This window comes from Engystomops pustulosus, chromosome 10, assembly GCF_040894005.1.
Source record: "Engystomops pustulosus chromosome 10, aEngPut4.maternal, whole genome shotgun sequence".
Lineage (NCBI taxonomy): Eukaryota > Metazoa > Chordata > Amphibia > Anura > Leptodactylidae > Engystomops > Engystomops pustulosus.
This window is the reverse complement of record NC_092420.1, coordinates 64,741,990-64,759,822: the sequence shown is the minus strand read 5'-3', so window position 1 is coordinate 64,759,822 and position 17,833 is coordinate 64,741,990. Positions and strand designations below refer to the sequence as shown.

General features: G+C 40.4%; 1 protein-coding gene across 1 annotated transcript in view; it reads right to left on the bottom strand.

The window, feature by feature from the left end:
* The window catches only part of LRRC8C (leucine rich repeat containing 8 VRAC subunit C), a 33,696-nt gene extending 16,902 nt beyond the window's left edge, over nucleotides 1–16,794 (bottom strand). Inside the window, exon 1 of the mRNA XM_072126764.1 lies at nucleotides 16,658–16,794. The gene's annotated coding sequence lies outside the window, so the exon portion shown is untranslated. The remainder of the gene's footprint in view (nucleotides 1–16,657) is intronic.
* Nucleotides 16,795–17,833: the final 1,039 nt, after the last annotated feature.

Sequence of the window (17,833 nt, the reverse complement as noted above, 5' to 3'; positions counted from 1 at the left end):
TATGAGACCATCATATATTATTAATCATTTAATGGTACCAGAAATAGATGTTTTCTACAATCACACAGTGTCCTAATTCTGTATCTCTGTGCACATGCAATGGGTAACTTCACCTTCCGTTAGGCCCTGCCAGGGTAGTATCTGGGATAAGTAACATCTTTGATACAGGGTGACTATAAGTGGTTAACCAACAGCCCCCTCTGCTGGTTACTTCTCATAGAAGAAATACAGACACTGGAGCAAATATAATGTAAGAAAACTTTGACTCTTCCCAAAAACGGGGAAACTAAGATACAATAGCCTTCAAAAAGGACCTGAGGAAAAACCCTGCTGCTTACTTACTGAGTAAATAATCTTTCTGCAGCACATAAACATTTATATTAGTCATAAATAGTAAGGAAAGCCAGGACAGACAAAAAGACAAGTGACTCAGACAGATTTCCTGCAACGTCCATTTGTGCGGTTTCCCTTGGAGACTAAATTTGAAATGTAAAATGACTTGTCCTTTCTCTGACGTTTTTTGTTGTTGTATATGCATGTATTCCCCATAAAGCAGCTATTCTAGAGCATTACCAGCATTTCTTGTAACTTTGTGCGATGCCCTTCCTCTGCTATCCTTTTTAGAATTGTATAAATATAATGACAACTGGGTGGTACCTTTCCCCTACAAAGTCTGATACTTTACACACACCACCCAGTAACCTTCGCTGACCACTACCCACTACTCACCACTGTCTGTAGCTGATGAAAATGCTGATCTTTTGTACCCAGATTATACCCCAAAAAGAATGAAGCGTCAGATCGGACATGCTCGCTGCGGCTCCATTCGCTGTCTATGGAACTGATACAGCGCTCGGCTATCTCCACCACGCTACCTCTCCACCACCTCTGCTCTGTTCATTTGGGGTACAATGGACCCCCACTGATGAGCATGTTATCACCTATCATGTGGATAGGAGGAAACTAGATTTTCCGTGTCAGTGGCTGGACAACCCCTTTAATTATTTAAGGATGCAGATATAGCTTGTGTATAGTTGAAGGTGCAATGTGTACCGGAGAAACTGGCAGTTAACAGAATAATGAGAATTGGATCTTTATCTGCAGTTCGCATTCCCAAGTATGTCTTTTTCTGCCAGTATCTCTGGTTCTATACCTCACAGAACCACAATCCACAATTCTTATCTCTAAAATTCTCACCTTTACTACAATAACAAAAGCAAAGTTCTATCTGCTAAAGGGCACAAGAAAGGGGCAAGTGATGCTCCCCATCCGATCTCATGTCAAGTAAAAAGTGACTCTCCGCCGCTCATTTGCATATGACTTTGGAGGGGATTTTTTATAGGTTAACATAAAAATGGGAATTCTTGAAAGGACATTTCGTACCCTACCTGAGGGAACTGGTAGTTTAACCCCCTCACGACTGCCATACGACTATATACATCCTATTTGCAAATGCCCCTTGCACAGAAGACTTTATAAGCATCAATAACACGTTTAACAAAATTTTGTGATATTAAATTTTGTCACATTAAATAGGAGAATCGTCCCTGTAATATGATATCTGGATTGTGTCTGGATGCTTCATAGAACCGGTGATATCCACTCTTAAAGTTGTGGTAAAAAAAATGTGATTTTTATATACAGCTTTCTGTTCCCCAGATGTCCGATTGTAACTTTATCTTCGGTTCTGTGAAGCATCCATATGCAATCCTTATATCATATTAAATGGGAGATTCCCCTGTTTAATTTAACATAATATTGTGTTTATAGGTGCCAGGGTTCAAGAGATATAGATGTTTGAAATGTGCCCCACGCCAGCCTTTCAGCTGAAGGCAGAATATAGAAGGAGCTGCAGGAAAGAATAAGCTTACAGATTGCAGAATTGCAGAAGTACATGCACCCTCTGCATTTGTAGCTGAAAGGGTGAAGGAATGATGCTGTACATATTTATAACATATTTTGGTAAAAATGTATTCAGTTTTACTAAAAACTAGCCATTTATCGGCTAAACTTATAAAGTATAAAATATGTAATTAATAAAACTATCCTATCACGTTAAAGTCTCACATGCCATGAAAAAAACTAAGTAGAGTTGTTTTGATATGTCAAGCATTTCCAAAGATATCGTCATTTAAAGAAGCAAATAACATAACTGCAAAATTTTACCTTCAGGCACCAATGACAATCACTCACGAAGGGGGTTTCAGGTTCCCGTTGTGATAGACGGGGAAAATCATTGAAAAAATATGGATATTTTTGCAACCTGCATGTTATAGAAGTTTTACTATCACTAATCTTCAGACTAGTCAATGATTGAAAAAAGTCTGCAGAATGAGACTACCAATTTGGTTTCTCTGTAGTCTGTAACCATGGAGACACACGTGTTCGTAGAAGCTTTATACACAAAAATATATTTTTTATGTGTTTTTCTAATGAACAATGTTTGCTGTAAAAGTACACATATCCATTCATGTTACATAATTAAAGATGTAGAATGTATCCAACTAGTCAATATTTTGAGGACATGTTCCAAGTTCCAAAAAAGGATTTAAAAAAAACTGTAGACCAATAAAAAGTGAGATGTAGTAATCCTGTGCGTTAGAGTAAAACGACTCTTTCAGATGGGCCAGCTCTTCATTTACCAGGTAAACACGGCTTCCCAGTCCGCACACTGGCTGAATTCTTCTACACAGGATGCTAGATCTTTCCTGTGGGTGTGAATAGGCGCGTTCTGCTGCCCCCGGTGTGACTTAGACTAATTTTGGGACACTTTCAAGCTGTAAAGAATACATCTATATCCGTACATGAAGCTCTTGTTTACAAAAATGATAAGGTACAGGGTCTATTTTTGGCAGTCACAGACATAACGTCAAGTTCCTCTGCTGGAAATTCTAGACAGTGTGATTAAAAATACAGTCACAGAAATCCTTCTATGATTCACAGAACCTCAGATGTATCACCCGACACAAAGGTAAAATCATCCAAAATCCACTGAGGTGCTGATCTTAAAAAATGTCAAGTGTCTTCCGTGGAAGTTAGTACTTTCAGGCTAACACGGATTTACAAGTGCATCATTTTTTCTTTTGGCCTTAAGCTATGTAGCTTGGGGCAGACATACTTATGATACTGGCAAATGTCAGGGAAAGGGGGAGCAGCTTCAAAGTTCCATCAATTGCAATTCTTTTTCAAACTTTTCTCTTTTTTTGACACTTCTTTTTGGAAAAGTCAGGTTGTTTTGTAGTCTAGGTTGTTCTATGATGATGATGAAACAGGTGCACACTGTACTGGAGATTAATCTTACAATGTCCCAGTATTAAAAAGGATGTCCATGTATATATATTTTTTTAAGAGGACCTGTCACCTGAATTTTACCCCTCACACCATTAATACCTGCTTATAAAGGGATAAAAGTCCTCCCCATAACACGTAAAATTATTTATAGAAATTTGGATATGCAAATGAGTAGAGAGGGAGTCAACTTCTGAAGAGAAGAGTGAAGTATTTTCCCCGCCCCCTTCTTTTGACAGACAGCTCTGTGTCTCTTCAAATCTTGGCCTGAGCAGATAAGACGTCCTCTCCCTGTCCTTACCAGAATGCTGTCCCTCTCACTGAATGTGGTGAGCAAGAAACTGCAGATCTTCTCACCATTTTACCCAAATGATGGTGGGGGGTTGGCCAATTTAGACAAAGTCAGGAAAAGTTTAGGGAATTAATTTAATGACACGAAGAGGCAGATTTAAGTTGGGATGCCGTGTGCTGCACTTTTCAACAAAGGCACAGTGGTGGGGAGCGTAAGGTTTATTGTGTCTGTTCTTGATGACAGGTTCCCACTAAAGAGACTATTACCAGAAATTACACCACTAAACTACAAGCCCGCTCAGGTAAGGTATGATTTTTTTTCCTTTAGAATTCCCTCTTTTATTTCAAATCTTTCCCATTTACCTTTAAAACCAAATCCACTCCAAAGCCATATGCAAAAGAGTCACTTTTAGAGGCTGGAGGGGTAGTTTCACTTTAGACACTTGTATCTTCGGCTCTATAATAGCCAGGAACACGTTTATGAACTAAATTGAAAATAAGAATCTTTTTAGATCGCATCTGGCTTGGGGTTTTGTGATCTACAGATGCAAAGATACAGGTAGGTAAAAACACAAGGCTCAAATTGGATCTATATCTGAAGTTCACATTCCCATCTATGTTATTAACTGCCTGTATCTCTAATTGTATCAAACACAGAACCACCTCATGTGATTCTTATCCTTAAAGGGGTTGTCCACGTTCAGCAAATAATTGATATGGTTTGTGTAATAAATTTCTCATGTATCAATTTCTCATGGTTTTCTAGATCTCTGCTTGCTGTCCTTCTATGGAAAGCTTTTATGTTTACTTCTAGTGGATAGAGCTCTGTCCATGGCCATGTGATGGACACACAGATATTCCATTTATTTGAGCTGACCACAACACTGATTATTTGGCAGTGCAGAAATCCATAATTGTTACACTAGCCCCTTTGGAAGGAGGAGGTTAGAAGCCTTATTTAGTGAAGCCCACTGTCGCAGGAAGTAAAGCCGTGATCCATACGGAGTACTATGTGTGTATACATTATTATGTTGTATAGGTTTCCCTTATGTGGTATTATCCTGGGATCTTCTCCCTGTAACATTCCAGTAACACAAGATGCAGGCCTGTGTACTCCTCCCCTGCCTGGCGTGAGGATCACTTTATGACAGCCAATAATCCGTCCATGTCCACAGTATAAAGGCTACTTAAAAACAGCTCGTCTCTGCTGGGTTTTTAAGGGAAAGGGAATTCAAGATGCTCTGCAGCCATGCCTGTGTTATGTTCCAGCAGTAAAAGGCAATGATGGACGTCTAAGGGTAATACCAGGATTTTTGAAGGTGGATGGTAATGGAGTTTTAATAAAAAATAATTATTTTGGGCACATTTTTGGGTGCACCTTTGTCACCCATCTACCCTCAATTATATGAACTTCATAGCATACATCATCAGAGATAGATGCTCACTGATCCGATTCCAGACACCTTTTTTTGAAGGCCCAAAATATCCCTTGCTGTATTGTTCTAGCACAGCCCTGATCTTCCATTCACTGTATTGGCAACTTTTATAACTTGAAAGAGAACCTGTCACCTACCTTTACCCCACAAAACTACTAGCCCCAATAGGTAGGGTATGAAATGTCCTTTCTAGAATTCACATTTTATGTGAAATCTCAACCGTTAGCTTACAAAAAATCTCCTCCAAAGTCATTTGAGAATGAGCAGAAACCTGTCAATTTTTGACAGAGATGAGTCAGGATGAGAGACTGGAGGGGAGCGTCTATGGCAACAAGGCAACCATGATTCATGCTTAAGGTGTTGTTGTTTTCTGTTTTATAGAACTGGAGATGTAGGCAGGTAAAGTCGTAATTGGGAATAGAAGCTGCAAATAAAGATCCAAATATATTTTATGTCTTTAACTTCCTGTAGCTCAAAGAACCACAAACCAATTTGAAAGATGAGATTCTCATCTTTAATCTGAAAAGCAAGTTTCTAAGTACTACAGAACCAAAGACGGGGCTGTCAGAATAGACACACCCCATGCAGTCTCTAAACTTGACTCATCTTAAGCAAAATATGACTCTTCTATACTAATTTTCATATGACTTCAGAAGAGAAATTTTTTTTAGATAAACAAGTGAGATTTCATACAAAAGATGGAATTTTAGAAAGAAAATTTCATACCCTACCTGATGGGATTATTAGTTTAGTGGGGTATAATCCAGTGACAGTGTCCCTTTAATTAATTTTCCCTTGCTCAACAACCAAATCATTATTTTAAATCATATTTTCTTTACCCTGACCACCACTTCAAATTGACTAAAAATACTACTTAAAAATGTTAACAGAAAAATCTTCAGTATGACCTCTTAGCCTCACAATACTTGAGAGAAGGCTTGTATGATGAAGTCACTGATGCTGGCTGTTGTGCTACATTAAGTAAGAGGAGAAGTGAGGGCCAAGTATATGGCAGATGGGAAATCATGTCATAACTATAAACCGCTGTCTATAAACACGACTTCCAACATCAGCTGCTGCAGCGGGAGAGTGAAATGTAGTGGTAACAGCCCTGAAACAATAACCAGTTCTGGGAAATTATATTTATTTTGATGTAAGAATATCGCAATTTGTGAAAATTCTAAAGATTTGGGAAATCCACAACATAAGTGATTTAGGGGAATGAGGAAATGGAGTGTATGGACCCAACATATGACGATAGCTTATAGACCCTGGAGAAATATCTCACGCAGGGCCGCATCTGCCATAAGGCAGAATAAAGTTCCTGCCTCAGGATGCAGTTGTCCGGAGCCAAGAGGGGGCGGCAGATTGCCTGAAGTATGGGCTTGCTAAAAGCTGGCAATTCCGTACTAGCAGAAAAATGTAATTGCTTTGGTGCCTTTAAGACACCAATGCAAATGATGTACAGAGTAAAAGATGTAACTGTTTTTTGGTATGTAAATTCAGTGAGCCAAATATAGCAGGGGATCAGGGTATAGAGGGTGTGGGTTTAGGGGCGTCATTTTAATTTTTGCCTCCGGCAGCAAGGAAAGTCAGACTTGATCTTACGTATCATCAATGTACAAAATAATAATCTTCTCACAGGGTTATAAAAGCTCAAATTATTAGAGTAACATTATAAATGAAAATATAAGTGAAAATAACAGTTTCAAACCTTAAAGAGGACCTGTCAGGGGGACTTGGGAAACTAAACCATTATGGACCTGTGGTTTAGTGTCCCAAATTGCCATTTATTAAGTGTCCCTCCCTTTGTGGCCGCTATTAAGTTCTTCAATGAAGCCAGGGTACTACACTGTGGCTTCACTACACACACGCCATAGTTTCTGCGGTGTAGAGCTCCGGCTTCACTCAAGAACTGTGACAGCGTGAGGAGAACAAGAGATGAGTCTGATGCGCCTCATCGGACTCATCTCTAGGTAAGAATAAAGTATTTATATTTTTCATCACAGCCACAGAGGGACTTTGTAATGGACTATTTGGGACATGAACTTACTGGTCCATAAAGACCTGTGGGTGGTTTAGTGGCCCAAATCACTCTGACAGGTCCTCTTTAAGTAGGGACCTAGTTTATTTAGACCAGTGGTTCTCAACATTCCTAGTGCCGTGACCCTTTAATACAATTCCTCAATTTGTGGTGGTCATAAAATCATTTTCGTGGCTACTTCATAATTGTAATAATGCTACTTTTATGAATTGTAATCGTAAACTCACCTCCACTCCTCCCCACTGTCTTTTAATTGCTTTTCAGCAGAATGTGAATGCGTCATGATCTTATTTTTTTCACCAATCTTAAGCCCTCCCTGCAAACCACTGTACATCAGCGGAAATATGTGTTTTTCAATGGTATTAGATGGCTACAGTGAAAAGGAGGTTCGACCCCAAGCAGAAAATTTAGACCGTTGTACGCATTGATAGTAGCAGCAGGACTATGAAAAATTGAATAATTTTCATGGGTTAAAGTTTCTCCAAGTCCCGAGGAGCAAGCACTGCTGTGCTTTTAGACCTTCACATTAAACTGCTCCTACCTACATAAAAGCTATAACTGGCACAGAGGTGCTGTTGTGCAGTTAAGTGAAAAGAGTTTGAGAGCACAGTAGTGCAAGGACACAGAAGGAGCTCTATTTTTTCACAGTTCTGCTGCTACTAAGAACATTTATAAAGGTTTGGTTACACAGCTCTCCGGGGACAATACCTAGCACTGTCAATGCTGACAGGTTCCCTGTAACAAGTGCCACTGTAATATCATTGTAGGACTTGTTTGTATGGCTGCGGCTATGTGTGAGGGAACAGCTGTAAGATGTTCTTTGGTGAAACACAATCCCAAAGTCACTAGATTTCACCCAAACATTACAGACCACAGTTTCCAATTTTAAATTAAAACCTGCTGATGTTGGCAGCACATCATGGCCATGAAAAGAAAATGATTATTTTTACCAAATAGACTGAAATGGTAACAGAAAACACTGCATCAAAGGGAATGTAATAGTCTAAGAACATGCAAAAGTAATTACATTCTGCTGCTCAATGCACTTCAGACTTTTCATAGACTAGGGGTCAACGTAGGTAAAGGTCCAGGGGTAAAGTGACAAACATCCCAGGCTATATGGTGGTGCCCTTCCTTAGTCATCCCTTACATACGCATACAAAGATATAGACTGTGTGATATGTTACTTATTAGTATGTGCCCTCGCATCACAGGTCAGGGACGTCACCATTCATTGAAGTCAATGTAACTGCCATGCAATTCCAAGGAAAGCTGTTGTATAATGTAGGGAGCTATTCTAGGTGGAAAGTGAAAAGACGACAGGGCTCTGATTGCAGAGGTTTCTTCACTGATCAGATTTTGGAAAACCCCTTTAAGCAAATGATACAGCACTTTACACTCGTAGACCAAAAAAACCAATGGTACTGAGCAATGGAAGATGTTGAGAGTATAAGGTCTTATGTAGGTCAAAAGAAAGGCCTTTTATTTCAGAAATGAAAGGGGAAATCATATGCTGATATCCCAGCAAGCAATTGATGAGGGATCTGTCTTTAAGGTTATTTTTGGAACAGACCCATAGTGGTCTAAGGGTGCGTTTTTTAAGGAAGGTTGTCATGTAGTTTATCAAACAAGAAGGGATTGTTTCATAAATCAACTCCCAGAATCAGATTTGCAATATTTTTTATGGTTCAACAGTTATCAACAAATAAATGAGCAAAGAATAAACAGGAACATTACATGCACAGATATTTCATGTGTTGTCCCTGGTGCTAAACAAAGAGCTAAGACAGTGGATCCAATCATTATGAATGTGCATGAGAATCTGCGTAGAATCAGATATTGTAAATCTAATTGTGGCAATCAATTTCTCAGACAATTCTTCTTTGATACTACATGATCAATTTCCCATTGGAAACCCTTGCCTTTGATGCAATATACAGTCTTTAAAGATGGAGGCCATACTCCAGAAAGATCCCCTCCCCCACTATGTCAATGGGTATTATTTTCTAGCAATGAAAATATAAGTAACAGACCCATCTTAATAACGACTTGCCGTACATTGTCTAAATCTGCCAACTCGTTTATAAATTGCAAGAGTCCACGTGACGTTAAATGTTGGCAGGCTACACAAGTATTGGAATGACATAAAGAATACTGCATGCGCTGCAGATGTAACACTTCCCCTAATACAAGCCGCTGCAGTAAAGTAATAGGATCTCCCCGGGGTATATCTGCTCTTCATTCCTGCAAGGAGATTGTTGGAAAGACAATGATGTATATAAGATGCAAAATAAACTAGACGTATTGTTTACTTTAACTAAAAACTTCTAAAGGCGGCACCACAAAGGAATCTCATGTTCCTCATTAGGAGACTTCACTTCATCCGGGTTCTAAATCCAAATTAAACTTCTGTCTAAGGCATAAACAAGGCACAACGGCCTATCACCGATGTCTGGGGAGGGGGATGGGGAGTCCCGAAGGCCGTAACTAAAAGGATGTGCTCATCCTCACGATTCTGAATGAAAGGAGTGGGAAATGTAGTGGCATGTAAAAAAGAATGAGGATTTACCTTAGTACAACATCATGTGTCCTGAAAAGTTCTACTTTAAGAGAACCTCTCACCTTTCTGAACACAACAACTGTGTGTAAATACTTGTATTCTCTTGTACGTCTTATATGCAAATAATTACTTGCCAACTGGTAAGGCCTTGACTACGGAAAACCCCACTGAAATGAATGAATGGCTGCAAGTTATTTTTTTGACTGCCAGAGGCTGCTTGGTACAGCAATGGTGATTGGTAGGAGTCTTACTGCTGGGGTCTAACTGATCGCCAGAATTGGTGTCCCTAGTACACCCTAGTGATGGAGCGCCTAGTCATATACACAAGGTTGATTCATTCACTTTTATGAGACTTTTAGACATGGTATTGTACAGCGATCATCTGCGATAATTTTCTGTCTGCTGGGATCCACTGGGGCTGGATTTTTGTGCCTTTTTTGTTGGTCAGATGTATCTTAGCAGTTTTTCCTTATTGATACATATGGCGTTTGGTCTTTAGTGCATTTGTGACGTTTTAAAGTCTCCAAAAGTCGCAATCAGCTCTAAGCTAATATCTACGTCTAGTCAGGGGAAGCCTTAGATTTGCGCCAAATTTTGTAAATTTTTAAGACTTTTTAAATAACTTGCTACTTTCACATCTGGTTTCAGGTGATATCTCAGAGAACACTGCAGAAAACTATGGCGACTTTTAAGGGAATCTGTCTTAGGTTAAAAAAGAGTTACAAATGAGAACATGCGCCATGAAAAATCTCAAAAATTAAAGAAAAAGGCAAACAAAAAGTTTCATACTTGTGCCCCACTGTACACAACAATGGAGCACACAACTCTCATCTGATATATTCTCTGAGATTGCCAAGTGTTGTAATCGCCAATCTTTAGAGAATAAAGCGGTTGTGTATGCTTGACCTGTCTGTCCATTCATTTAGTGCAACAAGACAACCCCATTCTTGTATCAGGTACAAAAAATAAAAACAAAAAAGAAAGATGCGTACAAGTGGCCCAATACATCATCAAAAGTATAAATTTTACAGAGTTGTAGAGAGAATCTCTATGGAGTTGTGACAACATGGACTGACTCCGACTCCACAAACTTTTAAAAAATGTATAATTTCCTTTAAATGTCTGTTCTATTCTTCATATAAGGATAAAGGCCCCACCAAATTGTGGTAAGGGTATAACTTGAAATAACTGGAATAACTCTTTATATAATATGAAAGGGCTTGCACGTTATCCACAGTAAAAGTGGTAAAAAGCTGATCAGCGGGGGTCCACTGCTCCCCCAACCCTCACCGTTTACAAGAATGGGATGCCCAAAAGTGGTCTATGTGCAGTTTGCCTGTGTAGTGTGCAGAGCATGCCAGATTCATGAATTGTGGCGCCCAGTCATCATGAATCTGGCCCCCCCTGCACCGCACCAACAAAGCGCACCAACTTTTTTTTGGTGCACCTTTAACATGGGCCGTGTGACACATTTTTATCAAACATTGCATGATAAATCTGTCCCATGGTCAGACTGAGCACCGGAACACCCATTTTAGTGTAGAAATTTGTGTGGCGTGAAGAATAGCGCAGCAGTGCCAGAAAAGGGTCATGTGCATCACATATGTGGCCCGGACACCTTCTAAATACATGTGCAAGCGGTTTACACATGAAAGAATGTGCAAACTCCGCCCCAAAACTGGCGCATGGACCTTAGTAAATGTGCCCCATAGTGTCAGAAACAGGCTATCTCCAGCAAATTGATAGTTCTCAGGATGGGGGGGTCCCATCAGTCGGACCCTCGGTGACCAGCTTTTTCACAGGATAGGGGATGCCTTGCCTTAGTACACTGCGGCTGGGATGTGTATTACACCATCTTATTGTCCGCTCTACGTGTTCCTCAGTGCACATTATGTAATTCTCATCCTATTAATGGAGCACCATACTCTTATGTAACTATTTGGCTCCAGAAAGATGAAGATAGGCCCTGGACTGTATCGGGAATGTTTTGTTCGCCTACATTAGGCAATGTCATGAGGCAGCCCACATCTGCATCCTGAGGAAAGCATGGGAACAATGCTATTGTGCAGCCCAAATATTCCCCCATAAGCAAAAAATATCACACTATATTTCTCAATAATAGGATAAAAATAAAAGCCTGGAAGGAACTAACAAAATGACATCAAACTATATAATTGCAGCATGCATGTATTTCAAGTGTATCTTGAACATCCTCCAAAATTACTTTATCAAAAAATTGCAAAATAGCGTTTTGCTTATTTGCGCAACCGTTTTTTCAACTTTTTAAGAAGCATGTGAGAGAAATAGCAGAAATTGACCCAAACTAGCTTTAAAAGTAGAGTAACTTCTCAGGACATATGTAATAGGCACTAAAATGTGTGACATTTGATACATTTAGTGCAAAATTGGCTCAATAACTGGTTAGGTTACAAAGCTTCTTCTCTTTGTCCAGGTAAATATAACCATGAATTGTCAAAAGGAAAGCGAATGAATGGAGTCTTTCATTTATTTGTATCAAAAGACAATGAAAGCCTTCCACCAGGTCAATGGGAATTTTTTATATACAGCTCTCAATGATCAGGTCCTGCCATTTTTGTTCCTAATAGGACGGAATAAATGTCTGAAACAGTATAAGGTTATATTCACGCAAGCCAAGAATTGATTAAAAATCTTTTCCCGTACAAGTGAATTTAGTGTTTCTGTAGCACCGACATGAACGGCTGCAAGTATCACTGGATACAAGCTGCAGCCACAGAAAGTTCTGTCACAAAACGTTCACATGTGAATTCACCCTTTTAGTAAACTACCTAACACATATATCAGGAGGACATCACTGTTCAGGATACTACATGCTGTGTCAGGAGGACAAAACCAAAGGCTTCCATTTGGAATTTAAGCTGCAGATCACCTCAGAAGATCCCTTCTATGTCAACCTAGGTTTTGGCGGGAACATTCTGAATAATATCTCGGCTACGTTTCCTGCTTGTAATTGGGCAGATTGTCATCACATGAATCCATGTGTTTTTGGTAGCCTAATGGAGTCCCTTTTATCTGAGGTAGAAAACCGAGGAGCCATAAGGAGAATTCTCTTTGAAAACCGGAAAATCCCTAAAATGGCCCCATGGCTTTTCAGGTAGTAACTAGGGTTTACTATTAGTATGATGATAAAGAGAGGGCATTGAGGTTGTCCATAGACTTAGTTTCAAACAACGGTGGTCGGTCCGTGAATCAAGAACCTTCGGGATTTCACAGAGCAAATGCTGTGCAGAGAACTGGACTCCACACTTCATAGTCCCTGCTTACAGCGATGAGTCCCATTGTTAGCACTGTGGTCCCTCTGAGAAATCAATACATAACCTGTGATTCACAGACCAACTATGTTTGTTTGTTTCTAGCCTTTCCTTTATTTTACAGTTTATTTTTAAGTTTATAAGCAATCTGTAAGTACGATTTTCCATACAGGGATTTGTAGTTCAAACAGCATTACCCATGCATGATACCCACAAAACCATAGCTATACATAGGCAGTAACATGTGGTGATTCAGTTCATGGCATATGAGTGGGAAAATCGAAGTGTAAAGGAAAGTGAGCATGTGGTAATATGGAAGTGCAAATTCTGTACCTAACATGGGATGCACGGATAAGAAAACACCCCTCCATTCCACTATATCCTGTATATATAAGAGATTTACACCCCTCCATTCCACTATACCCTGTATATAGGAGATTTACACCCCTCCATTCCACTATACCCTGTATATATAGGAGATTTACACCCCTCCATTCCACTATACCCTGTATATATAGGAGATTTACACCCCTCCATTCCACTATACCCTGTATATATAAGAGATTTACACCCCTCCATTCCACTATACCCTGTATATATAGGAGATTTACACCCCTCCATTCCACTATACCCTGTATATATAGGAGATTTACACCCCTCCATTCCACTATACCCTGTATATATAAGAGATTTACACCCCTCCATTCCACTATACCCTGTATATATAGGAGATTTACACCCCTCCATTCCACTATACCCTGTATAAATAGGAGATTTACACCCCTCCATTCCACTATACCCTGTATATATAGGAGATTTACACCCCTCCATTCCACTATACCCTGTATATATAGGAGATTTACACCCCTCCATTCCACTATACCCTGTATATAGGAGATTTACACCCCTCCATTCCACTATACCCTGTATATATAGGAGATTTACACCCCTCCATTCCACTATATCCTGTATATATAAGAGATTTACACCCCTCCATTCCACTATACCCTGTATATAGGAGATTTACACCCCTCCATTCCACTATACCCTGTATATATAGGAGATTTACACCCCTCCATTCCACTATACCCTGTATAAATAGGAGATTTACACCCCTCCATTCCACTATACCCTGTATAAATAGGAGATTTACACCCCTCCATTTCACTATACCCTGTATATATAGGAGATTTACACCCCTCCATTCCACTATACCCTGTATATATAGGAGATTTACACCCCTCCATTCCACTATACCCTGTATATATAGGAGATTTACACCCCTCCATTCCACTATACCCTGTATATATAGGAGATTTACACCCCTCCATTCCACTATACCCTGTATATATAGGAGATTTACACCCCTCCATTCCACTATACCCTGTATATAGGAGATTTACACCCCTCCATTCCACTATACCCTGTATATATAGGAGATTTACACCCCTCTATTCCACTATACCCTGTATGTATAGGAGATTTACCACACACATTTCCAGTTGCGGCCAGTGACATTTCTCCTATAATATATATTCCAGCTCAAGAAGCAGCACAAGATCAGATTAAATGTCTTCTGGCACTCGGCATGAAATGACACTGTAATTTACTTAATACGCCTCGTAACCAGAGGAAGCGGCCTCCGCCGGGTTATCTTCTGTAGTTTTCATGACAACACAATATACAACGGCGGTCACAACATGGACTACATCACATTCTCTATTCCAAGCATGAATATTATACCTTGGCCTAGCACCTGACCAGCGATAATATGAAAGCTGGAAATATTAGTGTTGGATTATGGTTGTAGTGTAACGTTTGTATAATATAATGTAGCAGAGCTGAATATGTAACAACATGGGGGGGATTTATTAATTCTGTCGCAACCTCGACAGTCGGCATCTGAGATCCGACAACGGAAAACATAGCCCGATGTATTAAAGTGTATAAAAAAGCCAATATAAATGAGATGTGCACCAAAATCTTACATGGACTGCGACTGTTGTTCTTTTGATTTCAGAACATTTTTTTCCTGGTCTGTTCTGCGACAAAAATTGTACCTAAAAAAGCCGACAAACTCAACATAATTGTGGCGGATGAAGTGGAAAATATAGGCCACGCCCACTTGCGCAAAAAAAAAGACAAAGCAGTCGGGATAGTCGGAAACATCTGTTCTTTCTGGTGCAAACACAATGATCCGCAACACTTTCGCGCCAAAAAAGTGAGTTTCCAACACTTTTTTGGCGCATATATATACAATAATACATCTGCCCATGTTTGTGAGATCTCAAACATAAGATTCCAAGGTAATTTTGGTCGGATAACTAACTTTGTGTCATCTAATGTGTAGAGATAAGGATCAAGCATAAGGATAATGTGGAAGATAAGGATCAAGCAATCAGATTCCAGCATAATAAGCCCCAGCCAGTGGCCTCTGCCAGCCATCTTCACAATACACATATAGGCACTGCAATAACTGAAATCCCATAGGAATACATCAGATGCAAATCAACTAAATCCACCAATTTAATATGATTGGACCAACCATCTAATTTGTATGGGGAACTTTTGAAAAAGCAAAAGTTGTAAGAGTTGTGGATATCCGAAGGGGCATGCGCAGGTGTATGGAAGCCTCCTATGTCTACATTGCAGATTCTGTCATCATACAGAACTATATTTTTCAGAACCCTAATGGACCCCACTATCAGATAACGGGATACATCACAACTGGTTTGGAACATGAAATTTAGATTTGAAAAATGTGGGTTCTGCAATAAACATGCATAGAACAGCGTGACTTGCTGAGCTAACGAAAACAGATAGAGGTTACATCATGAAGAATAAAAAAGCTAGACTTACACAGATTTCTGACCAATCAGACTGATTCCAGATGATGAAATCGGTCTGACACTACTGTCACACCCACACAAAAGAATCACTTCTCATCTCACTTTGTGATCCTCCTAAAATCCATCATTACAGAGTAATCTTTCAGATATCTTACAGACAATTGTGATTGGTAGACAGATATTAACTCACAACAGATCAGATTTTTTTGGAAGATGTCTGTTAGATGAATTAGCAATTTACACACAGCATTTTAAGGCATTAGGCTACAAGCACCAGTTGCCGGATATTACGGACAGACCACAGTGCCAAAGACTAGACACCGAGCATCATAGTGATATGTAATGTGCCCTTACATCCCCGAAATACAACATCACCAAACTGATTCACAAGCCTTCCTCTGTCCTGTGCTTCTGACCGTAGTGTGATTGGCCAGTAATTGGACAGATATCTCTTGGTATAAACCTACACATACACAAACTATCACTTCCATCACAAACATAATTCTAAATTAGGTCACTGATACCAATTTAACAGAATCTTTACAATTTTCCACTTTAACAACAATCTGTAAAGAACTCCCAACTCCTGATAATGCCAACTTATCCACACTATTCCCATTACAACTTGCTAAATTCTGCTTGTAATGTATGGGACCTCCACATGTCCCCAGAGTAATATCCTTTGAGATCATTCCTATGCATGAACGATGTGTGTGCAATCAATCTTATCAGCGATCATCCTGTACGACCACATGGTCGGATGACTGAGGATAGCCTAGTGGTGTGTACCCCACAGCCTGGCATGGGGCATCCCCATGACCCTCCTCTTCACCTCCGGTCACATATACAGCAGCGCCCTCCTCCCCCGCACCCACATTTGGTGAAGTTTGTAGACTCACCTCGGCTGAAGCTGGTGCCCGGGCACTCAGGGTGTCTTCATGTCCGTGGTGCCCGCTGCCTGTCTCTCCTCTGTGCTGGGGACGCCCCCCGCCGCCGCCGCAGCTGCCCAACCCCGCAGTGACGCACAGACTCCCCCTCTATACAAGGAGAAGGGGCGGGGGGAGAGGCTGCTGCCCCCCGCCAGCATCCCAAAACACCCCGTGCCCTCATGGCTGTGTGCGGAGGGTGGAGGCAGCTGGTAAAAATAGATAACAATATGAGGAAGGAGGACTATTTATACAGATCTATCGCTGCCAACCTCAGGGGGTTACCCTGCACCAGCCTGGGGGAGACATGAGGAGCAGCAAGGGGTCACTGCAGGGCACTGCCCATCCTCACCACCCCTGACCTGTCTGCCTACTAGATACAGACTGTGGGATGCCACATACACTATATACACATATTCATACAAATATTCAACACGTAATGCTTAACGAGATGCATCACTAGAAATGTATCCCCTAATCCACAGGATACAAAATAACATTTAAAGGGCTATTCCCATTTCAGCAAATAAATGTTGTTGTTTGTATAATGAAAAGTTATACAATTTTTCAATATACTCTGTAAATTAATTCCTCACCGCTTTCTAGATCTCTGCTTGCTGGCACTTTATAGAAAGCTTCATTGTTTACTTCCAGTGGACAGAAATCTGTGACCATGGTCACACGGGTGCACAGCTCCTTATAATACACAGCTCTGGTTACTCTATAAGCTACCAACCATCTGTGCACCAGTGTGTGTCCGCTGGAAGTAAACATAGAAGCTTTCTATAGCTTGACAGCAAGCAGAGATGTGGAAAACAGCGAGGAATTGATACAGAAAGTATATTGAAAAATCGTGTGCCCGATTTCGTGCTTGTGTCGCTTCCCCGCTCAGGTCCACCGGAGTTCACCATCTTCTTCCCGGTGCATGGCTTGCGACACAAATTCAAATGTTAAATCCCACGCTCGTCCACGATCGTCCGACGGCTGCCCCCCGATGAAAGTTGATGCGTGTGCGCCAAAATCCGATCGCGTGTGCCAGAATCCCCTTTTAAATGTGGTGCAAAATGGTAATTGTCGGAATATCCGACTTTTGTGTGGTCCGCGGACCCTTAGTAAATGCGCCCCACTGTGTTTAGTCCAGTGATTCTA